The 19,869-nt window shown below is 38.1% G+C and overlaps 1 protein-coding gene and 1 long non-coding RNA gene across 6 annotated transcripts in view; one reads left to right on the forward strand and one right to left on the reverse strand.

The window, feature by feature from the left end:
* Positions 1-19,869, forward strand: part of LOC149575597 (putative trehalose-phosphate phosphatase C) — a 337,875-nt gene that overhangs the window by 13,503 nt on the left and 304,503 nt on the right. The gene's annotated exons all lie outside the window — the stretch shown is intronic.
* Positions 16,829-17,894, reverse strand: LOC149575598 (uncharacterized). The gene is made up of 4 exons (XR_016359698.1): positions 17,783-17,894; positions 17,522-17,674; positions 17,036-17,436; positions 16,829-16,931 (listed from the first exon to the last, which is right to left on the reverse strand). It is a non-coding gene; the product is annotated as an uncharacterized LOC149575598 (long non-coding RNA).

Consider the following 19,869-nt stretch of genomic DNA (forward strand, 5'->3'; position numbering starts at 1 on the left):
CAATATTGCATCTTCCTTTGCTCACAATTGCTTCCTATGTCGCTATTTATTGGAAGTGCCATATGGTATAGTATTTATTTTCTGATTCAGCATGATAGGTATGTGAAGTTCACGCAAAATATAGTAATCAAACCACCTCAAACAAAGACTAGAAATGGATGTAATAAATTCATTCTCCAATATTGGACCAGTAGCGATCTTATGTCAAACAGATGAATGATTTTGGAAGGTTATATACAAATTTATATGACTCTTGATTAGTACATTTACATCATGAACAATGAATGAGAAGTTGTGTGGAGATACTTGTCTTTAAGAAAACTAATACAGTAGAGCATTGAGTTTGAAGTTGGTGACTTTGTGATTATTGTTATAAACGAGGGCCTGAGGATTGTGTATTTCTCAATTGTAGAATTTGAAATGTTGAAGTCGGGATTTCTTCAAATAAAGGTGTCCCTCTTTTAATCTCGGACAACCACTCTATTAGATTTAGATGACACAAATGTCATCTAATCCTTGAAGGCTCGACTTCTACAACATATTTCCTCTATGACTATTGCTATGACTGTTGGAAATCTAATGAGAAAGTGAGATGCAGAGGGGGGGGGGGGGGTGGGGGGGTGAATCAAGATTTCTAAAACTTTTACCACTTCAAACATAAACCATATCAAACTTAATTCATCACACATCTCAACCTTGACCTTAACCATGCATCATCATGTAACAACCTGTAATATCAGATCTAACATTTACTTGCATGAATAAAACACATAAACAAGTAATCAACATATTACACAAACAATTTTAATCACTTCTAATGATCTACCCTGTGAGGGGTTTTCTCTGTTAAAAGCTAACAAGACCGTTAAGTCTACCTTGATTAAAGGACTTTTACATCACAATAAAGTGAGTTCTTTGTTAGGAGATTTAGAATAGGCCTATTAGGACCACTCTGTTAAGAGATTCACTTGATAAACTGGTTAGAATGTAATCAATACCATGATCTTTCGGTTTGCACTTGATTGCTGATAAGAGATCTTCTCTATCTAAATTGTAATCACCTCAATGTGACTGATATGCAATATCTCCTCTTTGCATTGCTTGGTCACCTTAGTCCTTCAACCTCTGATTCACCTTCAACTTCACAATCTTCTCGCAAACAACTTCAAAAACAAATTTTTTTGTCTTAAACCCTTGCTTTATAGCCATCTATAGAAACTTCTAGATCTTGGTCAATGATTAGGATTCATCCTTTTTGCCACTTAGTCTCTCCTATTTTTTGTTCGGTTGATCATACAACATAGGGATTAATGATCTGCAATTACAGGTTTAACTACCTCCTTTATTAGCACCTCGAACTTAGAAACATGTTTCATGCTCAACAAAATGGTTTACATATGATTTTGTGCCATTCCAGACTGAAATACAAAACACTGTGTAACTCGGCATATATGGCTTTTGGTGCTCGGCTATGCTTGTTCTTCATGCTGTCCCTCGACATGAACTTGACTCAGCCAAAACTGAATTTACCTTTTGAATTGCTCGACACATGTTGCCTCCTGAATCACTCAGTAACCACTGAAATGCTCAACAACTATGGATTGTTTAGCAGTTACTATTGCTCGACACATGCTGAATATATACACTTCTTCACATTGTAGCTCGACCTGTATGGTGGCTCGATTGTAATGATGACTGACGAACTCTTACTAGTAAATGACTTAGTGTTTTGCACTAATAGACAATTTTCCTTTAGGGTCAACAACCTCCCCCTTTGGCATTAGTGGCAAAAACACTTATCATTATAAAAAATGCATACATAACAAAACATCAAAACTATAACTCCCCCTTTGTGTGAGCTTCATTTCTTAGTTCGGTAACTATATACATTGTGTTGGGTGGATATTTACAACCAACGGTTTGGGTAAAATTCAGTCACAAAATAGGTAGACCAGCCACAATGTGTGAGATAGAGTCTCTCCTACCTTAAAGGGAAGGCTCCCTCTTCTCACCATTCGTTGGACCAACTCAAGGTAAGCAAGAAGTTGAGAGATTTGAAAGGGTATTACCAATATTTTTTCCTCTTAACTTTCATAAAAGAATCCACTTACCTGCTGTGCGAGCAATGGGCAAGATGAAACCTCAAACTACACTTCTATCAAAAGTTGTAAACGGTGAGACCAATAAACCAACACTAACTCAAAGGCTAGCTGAAAGCATACCAGTTTGGCTCTAAGTCCGGTCTTAATCTATGCTATACGAATATCTTTACTTTTGGGGCACAAAGACTTCTAGAAGTAAAGAATTCTAACTATTTTTGTGAACTAGGAAAGAGATACAAGCTATAGTCAAAGCTCCTAGTCTATATATTTCCACAACCGCTCCCAGTCAAAGCTTTGGCTCTGATTGCTTCCTAACTCTTTATACTCAATTATTAAGAACACAAAATCACATGAATCAAAGATAACAAATGTAAATCATAGTCAAAGCTTCCAACTTGCACAAGTCACAGTTGTGCTCAATCAAAGTTCAACTTTAATTGTTTCTTTGTATTTATTTTTCTTTCAAAATAGTACTATACAATCAAAGTTATGCTTGCACAATTTCTCCAAAGCTCTCTTGCATACAATAAAAGCTGATTTTTACAATGAGGGGGCACTCCTTTATATAGGCAAAGAAGTTGAGAAAAATGAGGAAAAAGTGAGAGCAACTCAACCAATTTTGACCTGCTCTAACTAACAAGAGAAATTATTGGATTACATATCATAAGGACATGTAATTCGTATTACATGTAATTACACAATTTCATGCAATACATCCTCTTCAATCTACAAACTTGTAAAAGAGAAGAAAGAAGATGGAAAGAAGTGACACAATCTTAAGAATTGTTCTTAAGTGCTTTAAACTTGATGATGACATCACACACTCTAGGAAGATTTGAGATTTTCATTGTCTTTGATATAGCTTCTATTCTAACTGCGTCGGCATATGCTGATTTTATAATTTTAGAATTTTCTGTGAGAGAATCTTGTAGGTGCTTTGCTAAGGATTTGTATAAAGCAAACCTATTCATTATGTGAGAACCAAAATCTTCAGAGTCTGGATCAGCATTAACTTTGATTGTATATTCTGAAGTCACCTTGTTTATTGCAATCAAGTTGTCATGCTCAATAAGAACTTGACATTCCATTTGTTCCAGGTCACACATTACCTTAGTTTCAATTGACTGACAATCTTCTAAGGCTGCCTGCAACTTTGTTACAAGTTTCCTCAACGTCTCTTCTTTGTAACCCATGAGTCCATGAGATTTGTAAAACATCTCGCAAGACACGACAACATCACATGCAACCAGACCGTCAAAATCAGAATTGCAATTCCATCCCAATTACACAAAATCTCCTTGAAGGTGTTAGCTTCCCGAGTCAGAGATGCAATCAGATCATGCAACACCTCTTCAATACTTTTGATACATTCAAGGATTTTGACTGAATTTGTGATGACTCGAACTCCTTCAGAGACAATTTCTCCAAACCAAATTTTTGCCACTTCCATGATCTACTTCTCTTAAGGCATCTGAGATGTAGTGAATGCATGTTGCAAAGATTGTTGTTGAATAACCTCATCTAGGCGAACAACCTCTTGCTTGAGCTGATTCTTCTTCTCCCATACCTCATGATTACTCTTTGATACATTGGCAAGTGCATCATGAGCATCTTGTAGACAACCCTACCGTGATTGCTTACCAATTTCGATTTAAAAAAAACTTGTAATCCGAACGGTTAAGTTCTTTAGTCAGTTTGTCCACCAAAGGTTCAACAACCTGTACAAACTTAATCTTATCGGAATCAACTACGATCCTTGAAACAATCTTATCTATCAAAGATTTAGACTTGGTTTTCTTGATAGGAAGATTATCTAAGAGTAGAACAATCTTCCTTCTCTTCACAGTGATCTTGCCCAACCAAGTAGGCAAACTAAAACCTTCACCTTATGAATCAGGGACAATAGCTACCATCAACATTGATCCTGATTGTATTTCCTTGGTGATTGAGCATGCTTTAATTTGTACAGTTGCACCAAGAGGTACCTGATGAGAAGATTCTGTCATGAATGTTTCAAAACTAGTTATTGAAGTATCAAGTTGGGAAACTTGACCTTTCATGAATGTTGGGAAATCTTCAAACATATTCCCCAAATTCTCGCATTACTCAACCGTGAGAATAGGAGACGCTGAAGAGATAGGAAGTGCCAATGTGTTTACTTCCAAGGCAGGGATGGTAGGTGTGAAAAATGTGGAGAATATATCCACGTCATCATCTAGGTCACCTAGAAAAGACGGACCTTGCTGGTTTATTGGTCATGGAGGAGATATGATCATAACCTATCCTTCCTCTTCATCCTCTTCATCATGTTCTTCTCCAGATTTCTCCTCATCAGGTTCTTGAGCTTGCGCAAGTGCTTTTGAGGGATCTGAAGAAGATTTTGACCCCTTTCCACCTTTCAACTTAAACTGAGGGATTTAGTCAGAATGGAAGAAGATGCACCATCTTTGCTTAAATTTCTAGTTGGGATTTCCTTTCAGGTGGTCCAAAACTACCATAGTCTACCCCAAGCTTAGGATTCACCCTTTTTAGGCCATTGATTTTTAACCATTTATTGGTATTTACCAAGATAGATTGAAATCTATCAAAGATGGATATGCCTTCTTTCTATTACCACTGTACAGGAAAAGAACACTCCTTATCAAAACCAGCACGATGGTAATTTGGATAAAGAATATTGTCATCATCTTCAATTTGGAGATTGGATGGGATTTCAAGCATGTTAAGATCTATGATTTGTTGCAAAGTGAGTCTACAGTAGTCCATCCTCATGATGTCCAGCTTTGTGCGTAGGTCAATCCATATGTCCTCTATGCAATGGACATGAGTGAACACTCTTTGAATCATTGAGTGCATTCATCGATAATCAAAATCATACCTAGCCTTGAACCTTTTAAATGTGACAAGCTGAAGTTCTACCTCCATATTCTTTGCCTTGTAGAATGAATTGATCATATATTGACCAATTACTGAGGGTTTGGCTGTAGTGATACCAAATCTTGGCCTATGTTGGGTATTTTGATATGATTGTACTTCCATGAGTTGTCTGGCTAATTCTATCAGTATGATCTTATCTGTAGCATATCTTAGTAGAGTATATGACTCTCCTTTGAAATAGCCAACTCTCAAATAAGTGAAAGTTGGAAACTTTAGAAAGAAAGCACCAAATTGATTAACCCTATTCCAAGTTTCATCTGACACTCGCTTGATTACCAACTGTTTATCAAACAAACACCGGAAATATGTAAAAAATGTATCTTGGACTCTCCTATAGTGGTATTTGCTATGTGACAAGGTGATTTGGTCATAATAGTCCATAATAGGAACCTGTAACCGATCTCCTTTGGTGAAAAGATCCGAGAGAGATCCCATGGATGCATCTATGTAGACTACATACGAGTTCACGTAGAATGGTGCTAAGGTTCCTACATTAAGCAATTGGTCATAGATAGGAGTACCGATAAGTTCACCCCAGAAGGTAGGTTCTTCATTATCAAAGATCTGGAGAATGAATTTATACATCCATGGCTCGAAGTCTCTAGAATCTTTGAGATCGAATATCCTGCTAAGAAGAGTAATCAAGTCTTTGCATTTTGGATTGAAGTTTGACCTATGAATGGTTTTAGGCCATCTCAAAAAATTGTTCCTTCTAACCTTTAATTAATATGTATTTATATACTTTTGATAATCCACCCTCTTTTCATTCCATAATTCCAAAGACATATCCTTTGACAAGTCTACGCACTTTACATTTTGAGGAACTTCAAAGATTTTTTCAATAACCTCTAGGTCTAGGCTAATGATGACCTTTCCATCTACATTTTTTATTGTCTTGGTCTTTGGACTGAAATTTCGTGCACATCCCAAGACGAATTTTGGTTCCAAGGCATCCATAGAGAAAGTAAACACCAAATGAATATTACTATTCTTGATGTGTTTCATTTCATGAGTCGAAGGAGATTCAATCCTTTGTATGAAATCAGCCATGTCAACGTGCCCAATCTCTGTGTCAGAAACATTATCAAGAGGCGATAACATTTGAGATGCATTCGCATGAGCTAAATCTTTATCGTATTGATACTTTATCTTTCCTTTGGATTTTGAGGATGAGGGCATATCTTGTGCTGTAACATGAAAATTCCAAAATGTGAACACATAAAATTAGAGGATATTGATTCCATGAAGACGTTGATTCTGGATCAGCAACAAAGGATCTATGAAGGTCAAAATACTTATAGAGTATGGATCAAATACTCAAAAATCTTGTGTAACAACCATGAGTGAAATGGTAAGCATATGCAATGGCTGAAATGCGATTTTGGGATATGAAATACACATAGGTGAAGGATGGGTCCTTATGTAAGTACCTTGAGGAATGAAGGCTAGGCACATGGGAAAGCGTGCAAATGATGACTCTTGACTTTTAAAGAGTGACATTTAGTCAAAATTGGGTTCTTTGGATGCAATTGCATGTAAAGTGATTTACATGTAATTATGACTTGATGCAATCATGTAATGAGGTTCGAAGAATGAGATTACGTGTAAATGCATATGACGGATGAGGTTACATGTAAATGTGAATGGAGAGTGAGATTACATATAAATGCAGATGAAAGATGAAATTACATGTAATTGCGCTTGGAATGTAATTGCATATGAAAAGAATGGATGCAATGTGCCTTGGCATGTAATGATGGCTGTGGAGTGAAATAATGGACTTGCATAGAAAGGTGAAAAAATGGAACGAAGTGAAATGCACTTAAGTTCTTGGAAAGAGCTTGTAACCTCTTCAAAAAGAAGAAAAATGAAAAAGCAAGCAAACAACCAACAAAGACAAGCACAAAACAAACACATACCTTTGGTCTTAGACTCAAATATGTCAACAAGCAAGTTGCTCTTTTATGCAAATTTGAATTTGGATTTTGGAAAAAATCCAAGCATGTAAAAATGAAGATTTTCATCTTATTTAAAGAGAAATTGCACTTTTCATGGCATATAGTTGGAATGTGCAAAACAAGCCAAAATATGTAGCAAAATAGCAAGATAAGCATGAATTAATGAGCAAAGTTGAGAATGTCTACTTGGAGATCAAAGAGCCAAAATAGGAAAATTGATAGGTTTGAAGACCAATTCTCCTCCAAATCCAAATTCACAAACTATTTGACTTCCTCCACACTTGCTAGTAATGGATGATTGATTGGCATTCAGTGGTCAGTTTTGGCATGAGAAACCCCAAAATGTGCTCAAAGATCACTAAAACACAAACCATTTTTGCTAAAAACCAAACCCTTGGACCTTTTTTGGAAAAAAAGGTGTTCTTAAGATGCCATGACATGAGTCATTTTTTTCATCTGAGGTAAAAAACGTGATCTTAGAAACCAATAACAAGGATTTAAAGGACCAAACAATTCATCTAATAGCCAAAGTGTGCTCAAAAACTACCAAGAAATGGATGTTTTTGCAAAAACGTGGTCTAGAGACCATGAAATTCAACATTTTTTGCATGAGATTCAACACCAAGGGCATGAGAATGCTAGAAGATACAGAAACGACCTTGATCTTGGAGATTTCTGTAATGTCCCCTTTTTGGGACATTAGACGATTTAATGACATATTCATATAATATTAAAATTGACTATGAGAGCTTGAGTTAAAATTATAAAAGGTCAATTTAATATTATAAAGTGGGCTAAAAGTGACAAGGAAAGATAGGACGAAAAGATAGGATGGGAGTCGAAGAGTCACAGCTTTGAGGATTAAAAGGAGAGAGACTCATTCATTCAGATTATGCTTGGTTTATGATTCAGATTTCAGTTTCTCTCTTGCGAGAGTTATTCAGAAAGCTTTAGCTTTGATCCAACAGGAGGACATAAACCCTCATGCTAGTAGATAGTGGACGCAAACCCATTGTTTGTGGAGATGCCATATCAGGCGTCTCGTGTGTGCTTACAATTTTTTTCTTAGTATTCCAGTCTGACTGTAAAATTGCATTTAAGATTGGATTTTGAATGCTGGTTATTGTATTGCTGATGTATAATGCAATAGCATATTTCAAGGGATTTTATGAGAATCTATGGTTTTATATTGATGATTTATAATACATCTTCATATGTTTATATTTTGTGAATTATCTTGAGGTAAAATCATGTAAATATCTATTGGGGATATTTCAATGGTATCAGAGCTAATGATCCTATCAGCCTATGAGGTTTCTAGAAATTGTTCATCAGAAATCTCTATGAGATTTCATCATAGAGGGTATATTAGTATCAAAGTTGAAAAAGAAATATTTTCTTCCTAGGCAAATATTTCTAGATGGAGTTGAAGTATAGTTGCAAAAAATATATCCAAGTTGGTTGTATTGTGGGTTTTCAAGTTACAAAGAAATTATTTAAATCCTGATGCTTGGTCTCAAATATTTAGGATACTCAACAATCCAAATACAATAATATTGTTCATATTATTTGAGGGTAGAACATTAATGTTTTATACTATGGAGAAAAAGTGAAGACAAGTGAAAAGCTTTATTTTAAGGAAATTGCGAAAAGGTATTGAAAAATATTTGAGATTCTTCCTCTTGTCGAAGGTTTATTCTGGCCAGTATTCTCCAAGTTAATTAGTTGAAGAACTATTCTGTCTAATATCATAATTGACTGGGACTTAATGTCCCATGGAATATTCTCATTGGACTCTATTTTCCAGATGTACTTCTTCATTACTGTGACAGTATATGCAAGTCTCCATTACCAAGAAGGTTTCTGCAAATGGGACATGAAATTTAAGTATTGTTAGCAACTTAAATACTGTTATTCAATCATGAGCACTGTTGTTTTGAGTTTGAAAGTTATGCCTAAGATGCTCTGTGTGTGCAAGAACTCGACTTAAAGGAAGCATTATGGGCTAGGGAATCATTTTTCAACCAACACTTTGGCTAGGCTAAATTAGTCGGGTAGGCTTGATGTAATAACGAAGGGTTGATGTTCTAATATTGGAAAAGAGGAGTGGTCGAGATGGAGGATAAGTGTTTCAATTTTGAGAAAGATTCTATATTGTGAATGACAAATGGAGTGTAATAACCTTGTTTAGTTATAGCTAAATCAAGCATCAATTTCTTTCACATTTCAATGGTTTGACCACTTGGCAAGCAACCCAATTACCACTGAATATATGATGTCTTAAATTTTCAAACACAGTATTAGGATGTACAGGAAATTGATTACAAATTTATTTAATTTTGGCCTTATAAGTTTTGCATAAATAAATACCAAACGCTAATAAAAAATTCTAAAATGATTCACACTAGCCTCTGAATTCATTCATCAACAAACCATATATCAATATAATGAAAAGGGAATTTAATTGTTGGCTGATTATAAATTAGAATTTGAAGCCAACTTGTTTACTTTCAAACTGTAATGTTCCGAACGATTTTTGTAATGTTCCCAAAAGTTTCGGAGATGCTCCCGAACGATTTCGGTAATGTTCTCGAAAGTTTGGGAGACGCTCCTGAACGGTTTCAGTAATGTTCCTGAAAGTTTCAGAGATGCTCCCAAAAGGTTCTGCTCTAATACTACTGTAATGTTCCGAACGGTTTTAGTAATGTTCCCAAAAGTTTTGGAGATGCTTCCGAATGGTTTTGGTAATGTTCCCAAAAGTTTCGGAGATGTTCCTGAAAGGTTTCTGCTCTAATACCACTGTAATGTTGTAATGTTCTTGAAAGTTTCAAAGATTTTTTGAATGGTTTTGGAGATGCTCCCGAAAGGTTTCAGAGATGTTCTCGAAAGTTTCGGAGATGTTTTCGAAAGGTTTCTGCTCTGATACCACTGTAATATTCTGTTCTAGAGTTTCCTTATGAAGTCTTGTAGTATGCTTTAGGTAGTCTTGTTGTGTGCTTCAGGTAGTATCCCTCAATGCTTCGGGTGACCAGTGCTTTAGGTTAGTGCTTTTGTCAGTTTTTCGGGTCAGTGCTTTAGGTCAGCGCTTTGGGTGGCTAGTGCTTCAAGTTAGTGTTTCAGGTCAGTGCTTCGGGTGGTTAGTGCTTCAAGTAATTCTCCCTTAGTGCTTCGGGTGGCCAGTGCTTTAGGTGTAATGTTCTGTTGTTCAACTACCCCTCTAGACTAGATCTGTACAAGTATAAACCTGATGAATGTCAAAATCAATTTGTCCTATTACACACGGAAAAAAGCCTGAAAGAGGTCGTATGGAATGAGGCCGTACGGTAGCTGCTGGGAGGCCAAATTGATGGTCGTATGGTAAGGTTGCTGGTCATACAGTGGAGAGAAAATGTAGTATGGTATCTTCAGGTGCTGGCCGTATGGTGTCAATGTAGGTCCGTATGGTGAATGGGTGAGGTTGTACGGTAGATATATAGAAGCCGTACAATAGATGTAGAAGGTTGTACAACAAGCTTGCAGGCCGTACAGTATTGTGGGGAGGATGTACGGTGGAGTGAAGGAGATGATGTAGTGGTGAGGTGGGGTACAGAAAGAATGTAGAGTTGTTCATACAGTAGGGGAAAGAAACAAACGATATACGAATGGAGTAAAGAAGAATATCCAGTCATGCAACAAAACTTATAGATCCAAATTTTGTAGATACACCAAAAGAATGAAGATTGAACACAAATAACTTTCAATATATATTTGCCAAAAGATGGTGCTCCGATTTGCCAGATCCAAAAAAATTATTACATGCAATGGAATAGGGTGAGGGTTGAATCCCACTGAAACCGAATAAGCCAAGTAAGGAAGATCTTTCACTTCCGAAATGGTGAACAATATAGAATTCCAACGGGAATTCGCAGTACAAAATAAATAATCAGAATGCATAACTACAACTACATAAAGTCGTGCTTAAATACCGGTCAAGGAAAACCTTTCCGAGGGTGTACAAAGATAGCCGACGACAAAACTTACCAATGGAAACTAAAATAAAAATAGGTCTGAGATATATCAAATCAATCGGGACAACAAATACAAATAATAACTTGGGCCCATATCAATTAATTAAAGTAACTAATTAAAGGTCCTTATATTATTTAAATTTTGGGACCAGTTAATTAATTAATTAAATTAAAAAATTACATTAAAATTTGGGGACATGACACAAACTATGTAATATTAATTGAATTTTACATAAAGAACCTAGTCTTTTCCGTAGAATGTAATTGCAAAGTTAAATTGAACGCTGCCTGGTCCAATTTCAATCTGGCATCACAATCTACCCTTACAAATGCTACTCAAAACAAACTCCAATTTGCAGACTAAACCCTTGTCCAACAACAGAGAAATTATAATATTCAATTGTATACATGCTCTTCAGGCACAGTTAATATAGAAAGAGGGGATGATAATAAAACTCAAAAGTCCACAATACCTTAGCTATGGATTCTCAGAATTAAATCTACAGTACTTCAGCTGTAGATCCCAAACCCTTATACTTTAGCAAAGGCACAAACTTCAGGTTCAGAAATGTCACAAAGACAACAAGAGCAAAATAAGATAATCAAATAATTGGATGCTTTACTCATCAAATAGGCTCATATTTATAATCTCCAAATGGCACAAAGTTTCTCAAATGACTTTTGCTCTCTTACCTTGCACACCAAGGCTCTTTATGACATTCCTAGGCAGCCTTCTATCCACCCCTCTTCGCCTCCTTTCGCCCACCTTTTTACCCCCTCCCACATTTATGAGGTGATCAGATCCATGAAGTGTAGTAGAGCTGCTGATGAGGAGGATTTTCAGGCTGAGCTTTTTAAGTTCGGTGCCTCAGTTTTTGGACCCTATCTCTTTATTCTTTTCAATAGAGTGATTCATATTAGTTTTTTGATCTCCTGGTCCAGACATCTGATTTATCCCATCCACAAGACCAGCCCTGTATCAGATCCGAGGAACTATAGAACTATCATGATTGGGCATACTTTTGCTAAGTTGTATGCAACAACCCTTAATGCTATGCTTTCTGTGGAGCTAGACAGAAATAGTTGTAGGGCTAGAGGGCAAGCTGGTTTTCGGGCTGATTTTCAGACTATGGATCACATTTTCACCCTACGGGCTATTATTGAGGAGGTTAGACACAGATCGGAGAAGGTGTATTGTTGCTTTGTTGATTTTTGCAAAGCTTTTGATTCTTTTCCTAGGGTGGCTCTGTTTGAGAGACTTAGAGAGGTTGGTATTTCTGAGATGTTACGTATTGCTATTACGAGATTGTATGAGACTGTAGTTGGCAGATTCAGAACTCCTAAGGGCTTCTCGGATCCAATCCATAGCACCATTGGGGTTAAGCAGGGTTGTCCTCTCTCTCCTACCTTGTTTGGGTTATATATTGATGAGCTTGAGGACTTCCTTCTGAAGTCTTTGCTCCCTAGAGATGGATGTTATCTTCATTGTCAGTCGACTGGATGGTCTCGACGGTGTTTCTGTAGCCGACGGAATGATTGTCATCGGTGTTTTGTATTTTGTAGCCGACAGAATGATTGTCGTCGGTGTTTTGTATTTTGTAGCCGACAGGTAAATAGTTTGTAGTGGACATAATGTTTGTGGCCGACGGACTCCTCCAGGAAGGTTTGGCGGATAGTATTTATATCCTGTCTGGGATCATTGTAAATCATCAATCTTCTACTATCAATACTCTTATGAAGCATAATGTATGTCTGGCATGTGCGAATATAATTCTGCTATTCTGTTCCATTGTTTGTATGTGTTGATTTCTTTACCAGTACGGTAAACATTTGGCACCGTTGCCTTATGAATCTGGAAGGTGGGAGGAATGAAGATTAATGCCAAATCAGCTTAACAAGGATCTGAATAAGGTCAAGGGAAAAGATGGAACCCGTACTGCGCAAGAGAATTTAATTCTAGCACAGCAAGCTAAACGCCAACAGAGATTTCAGAAGATTGCCGATGGAAATCGGAGCGCCAAAGAATTGTTGGAGGAGACTCGGCAGCAGGTGGAATTGGTGAAAGAAGCACGGGAGGAGTTCTTGAATTTGTGTTCGCCGAGGGAAGAAAATTCAGACGGAAGAGCATCAACTCGCACGGCTCGCAGTGCTGAGGGAGCACGAGCGTGGAGTGACCTCTTCGTCCGGGATACACTTCCACGGGAGACAACTTCAGAAGATCCTTCTTCTTCACCAAGGTTCGCAGCTGTTGAGACCTCCGGTGTGGGAGTTCAGACCTCCGGTGTGGGAGTTCAGACCGCCGATGTGGGAGTGCAGACCTCCGGTATGGGAGTTCAGATCTCTAGTGTGGGAGTGCAGACCGCCGGTGCGGGAGTGCAGACCTCCGGTATTGGAGTAAAAAGCCCCAGTGTTGCAGGACTCAGTAACGCCTCTCCACCAAATTCAGTTGTGATGGCGAGACCCAAAGAAAAGCTGCCGAAGTTTGAGGGCGATGGTATAGCCGACCCCATCCGACATTGTAAGACATGTGAGATGATCTGGCGGGCAAATGGAATCACAGATGCCAACGAATGGGTCAGGCAATTTTTGGCAACCCTACGGGGTGTGGCGATTGATTGGTTTTCGGATACGGATCCACAAAAGCTAAATAGCTGGGATAACATTAAAAAGGAGTTCCTGGCAGAATTTAAACTCTTGTGGGATGATAATGAAATCGTAGTAGAGATTTTCAATACCAAACAGGGGAAACACGAAACTGTCCGCATCTACGCCAAGAGATTAAAAGACTTAATAAACAAAATGGAAAGCAAGCCGGCGGATGGATTGCAGAAAAGATGGTTCATGGACGGCCTACGCTTGAAGTTGCGGAGGAAAATGAAAATTGTGCCACCGTTGTCATATGCAGACGTGTATAACAGAGCACTGGACCTTGAAAGTGAGCAGAAGACAAAGAAGAAGAAAACTAGCTCCTCTGATTTCTGATGATGAGGAGCCTGCTGGAGATGATAGCAGCAACGATGAAGGCAACACCAAGAAGGTTCGTGCCCTACAGAAGGATATGGTTCGCATGATGAAGGAGTTTAAAAACATGCAAAAGGAGCCAAAAGGCAGTGAACTGTGGTGCACAGAGTGTAAGACCGACGGTCATACTAAAGGATCGTGACCAAAGACCCAATTTTGTGACATTTGTCAGATCATAGGCCATTACACAAAAGAGTGCCCCTTTAACATGAAGACAAGAGGATCTCCGCAGGTGTTTCTTACACAGGAGGCTTCCCCGTCGGGCAGTAGCGAAAATACGAATAGTGCAAGTGCCACATCCGGAGGATACAAGAATAATAGCAGAGGGCAAAATAACAACAATACAAATAATAACAATAATAATGGGAGCTGAAGTCGAACTCAGTATGATGCAAACAGACGACCGATTGTTCAATGTCGAGCATGTAATTTGTGGGGTCATTTTGCGCGGGATTGTACAGCGGCAAACACACCGAAATTATTATGTAGATGGTGCGGACCCGGCGATCACGAAGATTCCAAGTGTCCAAAGTCTGGAGTAAACTTGATCACTGTCAGCACAGATGTAGAGGAGGTTCTGGCAATTACACTCTGTGATAGCACAATCCAATCACTACTTCCACACTGGCACTTGTCTCCTCAGCTCATTACTACCTTTTTTACACCATTATCTCCTTTGCGTGGTGTGAAGAGGCCTTCTAGCTCTATTAGATGTACCGGGTTATCCAGATGTGTCAGATCTCGTTTTGGATATTTACACCAACGACACTCCTTTGCGAGAGGCCAAAGACAGTATAGTGCCTCTACACATCGGCATGCTTATCATTCAATGACTAATTTCTTTTCGCCTAAGAATGACTCCTAGTCTCTCTTAGTTTCTCTGTCTCTCTCTCTCTTTGTTTGTTGTCTTTTCGAGCACCTTTGTGTGTTCCTGCTGGTGTTTGCATCACTTGTGTAATCTTTCAGTCCCATAGACCTTTTTTGGTCTTTTGTTGGACATTAATATCATTATCCTATCTTATCGTATCTTATCTTCACTTAAGAAGCTTCCCACACACAACATTAAAATATAATAAAGTGCCATTATAATCTGATATATTAATTGCTTTTGGCTCTAAAAATGACCTTTTCCACCATAATTTAAAATTCTGACATGTAAGGCCACTGTTTCTTGTTCCCATGATCTCAAACTTTTTGTCTCGGTTCCAACGAGCTATGATACTGAGGTGACCAACCAACAACACTATCAAAAATAACAACCTTAGCATATATATATGAATAATAATAATTCACCCGTCTTGCGAAAATTACTTGAGCCCCACTTTGTATTCCAATCAAAGTAACGTGAATCGGAATCGTATCGGAATCGGCACGGCCGAATCGAATTGTGAATCGGGGGTGAATCGCCGGTGAATCGGCGATGAATCGACAAATTTGAAAAAACCCTTTAAATGTAAAGATTTTAACAATTTAAGACTTATTTCATGCACCCTTTATTGAATATAACTTAAAAACACTATAACATCATCAAATAGAATCTAACATACATAAACATGAAACATAAAATCCGTCACATACGTAACTATGTTATCATTATGTACTAAAATGTAAATTGTATGCTAGCTGAAGTAAATAAAAATCAAATGATCATAATGATTCAAATCATAGAATCAGTAAGATGAAATCATGAAGATCTATAAGACATCAAATCATAAATGTATGTATAAATCTAAGATGAAGATCCATGAAAGTTTGAAACATATGTCTATCAGTGATTCAGTATCACTATCAATATCTATACAGTGTAAACAAAATATAAAAACAAGGCTCCAGCTCAAGCTTCTGAGTATCCAGTTTGCCTATGAGAAAGGTGTGTAAGGTAGGTCCTAAAGGACTGCCGAGCCATGTCCCCTACATGGGCAATGGGCTCATGAATAACGTCGCTAGGGCCTGTGTCTGTGCGTGCACGTGTGCGTCTACCAATGCCTGAACGTGCTCTAGCTGCCTCCTTTGCCCTAGCCACAGCCTCAGCCTCTACATCCACCTGGTCAACCCACGCGCGGTCTTCCTCAGTGAAGACTGGGTCCACGGTCTCTGTGATCCACTCTGATTCTGGATCAATCTCCTCTAGAATGATCGGAGAGGAGTCAGCGCCCAAAATCTGTCTAATCCTAAGACAAAGGTTGTAATGAACAAAGACAAGTCATTCAACCTCTGCACTGTCAACCTGTTTCTCCTCTTCGAGTGGATGTGCTCGAACATGGACCAACTGCGCTCACATCCAGAAGCGCTGCTCGGCTGACTCAGAATGCGGATGGCAATTTTTTGAAAGTTTGGGGTTGTGGCCCCAAACATTTGCCACCATCTATTTGAAATAAGGAAAAAACAAAAACAATTAGTCTCATTTACAGATTACAACTCTAAAATTAATGCATTATATAATCAACTTTAAGTTTAGAATCTAGATTCATGAACATTCAATATATTATTTAATTTTTACCTGGCTGTAGTGTTGTCTGAGCATTTATGGCCATCCTGCCAAAGAAAAGTGGCCCCTCCTTATTGTTGAACTAGTCTAGCTCAACAATCGCAGCAGCGCTATTTTCATCTCTACTCAATCTCTGAATCACTGTGTATAAGCCCGTGAGAACCTCCACATCCGCCTTGAACTCAGGACGGAAACGAAATGCTGGATTTAGATAGTACGCTGCTGCGTGGATGGGTCGATGGAGCTGATTCTGCCATCTCCTATTGATGATGTCCCAAATAGGGCCATACCTGTCCTGCACTCCTGCATATTGGGCTCTGATGGCCTCCTTGGCCCTATCCATGCCCTCATAAATGTAGCCCATAGAGGGCTTCTCCCCATCAGTAGTTCGTAGCAAAGCTACAAGGGGCTCAGTGACCTACATATAAAGTAAAACAAAAAATTTGAGTCAAAACTTAAATATAAAATAATATAACTTAAAGTAAAAGCAAAATACTAAATGTTAAATTGCAATAAATTTACCTTAAGGATTTCTCTAGCGGGTTTCCAAAAACCATCCTCATCAAATATGCAATCTGCCACATCTAACCCTACAGTGGTCGTAGCATAGGAAGAGCAAATCCACTCCTGCCCAACAAACATGCTCCTCAATCCATCCCTTGATGTCAACAAGGACTGCAAGGTGATGAAATTCGAGGCAAACCTCGTGATACCTGGGCGAGCTAACTCCTTGCCTTTTGTGTACTTCCTCATTGTGCTAAGGACAAATGCATGATTATAAATGAATTTGCATATATTTTTTGCCCTTTCCACACATGACTTGACAAACTCAAGTTTGCCAATTTCCTCCAACATGAGGTCAATGCAGTGTGCTGCACAAGGGGACTAAAATATGGTGGGGTGCCTCTCCATCAAAAGTTTACCTACAACAATTTTAAGTCAATTAGAAACTCAAATTTCAAAATTCAAATAAATTTATTTTCAAAACTTGCAAAGTTAAAAGTCTACCTGCTGCAACATAATTTGCTGCATTATCCGTCACCACCTGGATCACATTTTGTTCTCCCACCTCTGCTATAACTTCCTCAATAGCCTCACATAAATATGTGGCATTTTTCACATGTGTGGAAGCATCAATGGATTTTATGAACATGGTATATCCTACAAGTAACAAAACAACGAATTATAATATTAAATGGATCGTTAACGAATTAGCATTCAACAAATCAAAATTTACAATGTATGTAGGAAAGTAGAATGATCAATCACCTCCACAGGATACAAGAAAATTGAGGAGTGTTCTATTCCTCCTATCGGTCCAACCATCAGTCATGATGGTGCAACCCTTTGCAATCCATTCCTTTCGGTTCTCCTCGAGGTCAACCCTTATGTCCTCTACCATCTCATCCAGGAGGTATCCGCTCAACTCAGCCTCAGTTGGGGCTTTAAACCCTGAACCACAAATAGCAACCGCATCTATCATATTCTGCCAATAAGGAGCCCTGTCACAAATAAAAGTTTAGATGTCAAAGACTCAAATTATAAAAAAAGTAGATATAATTAAAGTTTTACTTTTACTTTTAATTTTAGCTTTAAAGAAAACAAAGAAAAAAGAATCAATTACTTGGCTGCAATAAATGGAATGTTGCAAAAGTACCAAAATTTGCATATCTCCTTTCTGGCAGCATCGTGAATCTCCTTGTTCAAACCCATGCCCTCAAGCGTGGGTTGAGAATCAGGAGTAGTGCGGGGCACAAAGTAACTATCCATTCTGTTTTTCCGCACTCTAGGCTGCAATAGGTTGGTGTGGGACTATCTCAGTATGTGACCGACTAGCACTAGCACTAGCACGAGCAGAAGAACTAGGATAAAAAGGAGGCCTAGAAGAACCCTCTCCAACACAACCTACAGATGCGGAAGCTGATGCAGATGCAGATGTGGATGCAGCTGCGGATGCGGGAACATGGGAGCCAATACCCCTTAACCTTTCAACTTGCATTTTCCTATTTGCTTTGTCTTTTTCAATTTTTTCTAATGCCATTAAGTGAGTGCGTTTTGCCTCAGGAGTTTGGTGAGTGCAAACTGTAACATCATGTCCAGGTATAGCAGCTATGTGGAATTTCAATCTATAAATACCCCCGGAAGTTATTTTTTCTTTACAAAACATGCATTTTGTTTGATATTTGGTTCTTCCAGGAAACTCTTCATTATATTTCCAACATTCATCTTTTTTACCCATTGGAATTTGCGAAAAATGAGAGCAAAGGCTGCTGCAATAAATTTTTTTATGTAAAATATCAAAGTTTGAAGCTAATAAAAATTAGAAAACAACAAACCCTAGCTTGCAACTTAGTAAAAATAAAGAGCATTCAAGATTTACACTAAAATTCTTGAAAACTATAGAAATTTAACAAAAAATGCATAATACACTAAAAATTTAACAAAAAATGCATAATACAGTAACATGCAAGAAAAAAATAAGTACTTACCTCTTGCAAATGAGTTGAGGAGTGTTGATATTGGCTCCTTAATGCTCCCAAAGCAATTGATGGGCTCCCCAAATGGCCTGCTGATCTCTTTGGTGCTCCTCCTTCTTGCCGGTTGGAAACCTATGGCTTTTCTTTTCTCTTCTTCTCTCTCACTTTACCTCTCTTCTACTCATGCTTCACAAATAGAAGGCCCTTTAGGGTTATAACAAAGAGAATAGGTCAAAAACAAAGTGAAAAAAACAAGTGATTTTTTTAAAAATTTCAACTTCCCTTTTTACATGCCGCGGGCGATTCATAGCCGATTTTGGCGATTTTTACTTGAATCGCCTGAATCGCCGATTCAGGCGATTCATGGCCCAGAAATCGGCGATACCGATTCACGATTCAAAAAAAATCGCGCAGGATGAATCGGGTCGCGGAATCGCCGATTCAGGCGATTCTCGTTACTATGATTCCAGTGACAATTCATTTCGCAGAGACTAATAATAAATTGAAGACGATATTATTGTTGAAGGAAAAAATCTTATGATATTGTATTTGATAGCCGTATCACATATGCAAGGAAAGTTTGTATTGGCCAATGACGGGTATTAGACTTAGCTATTTGGTATTCTTCCAAGAGGCTTGAGTGTTACTTGGTGTTATTCATCAAGGACGTTAGATGAGCCTGGTTGTTGTTGTATATGAAACCTTGCTATTGCTATCAGAGGCTCTTGGACGGGTAAATAGATACATATAAATTTTGCTTCAAGCATTGCCGCTAAATATTGTCGATAGAAGAATCCGAGACTCTTGCTGCATTAAATTTCTTGCACAAGCGAAGCACAATTGATTAAAAAAAATCTTGGTGAAGAGGATGGTTTCTTC

The sequence above is a fragment of the Cupressus sempervirens genome, chromosome 2, assembly GCF_028749045.1.
Source record: "Cupressus sempervirens isolate cs-2001-9-10 chromosome 2, ASM2874904v1, whole genome shotgun sequence".
Classification (NCBI taxonomy): domain Eukaryota; kingdom Viridiplantae; phylum Streptophyta; class Pinopsida; order Cupressales; family Cupressaceae; genus Cupressus; species Cupressus sempervirens.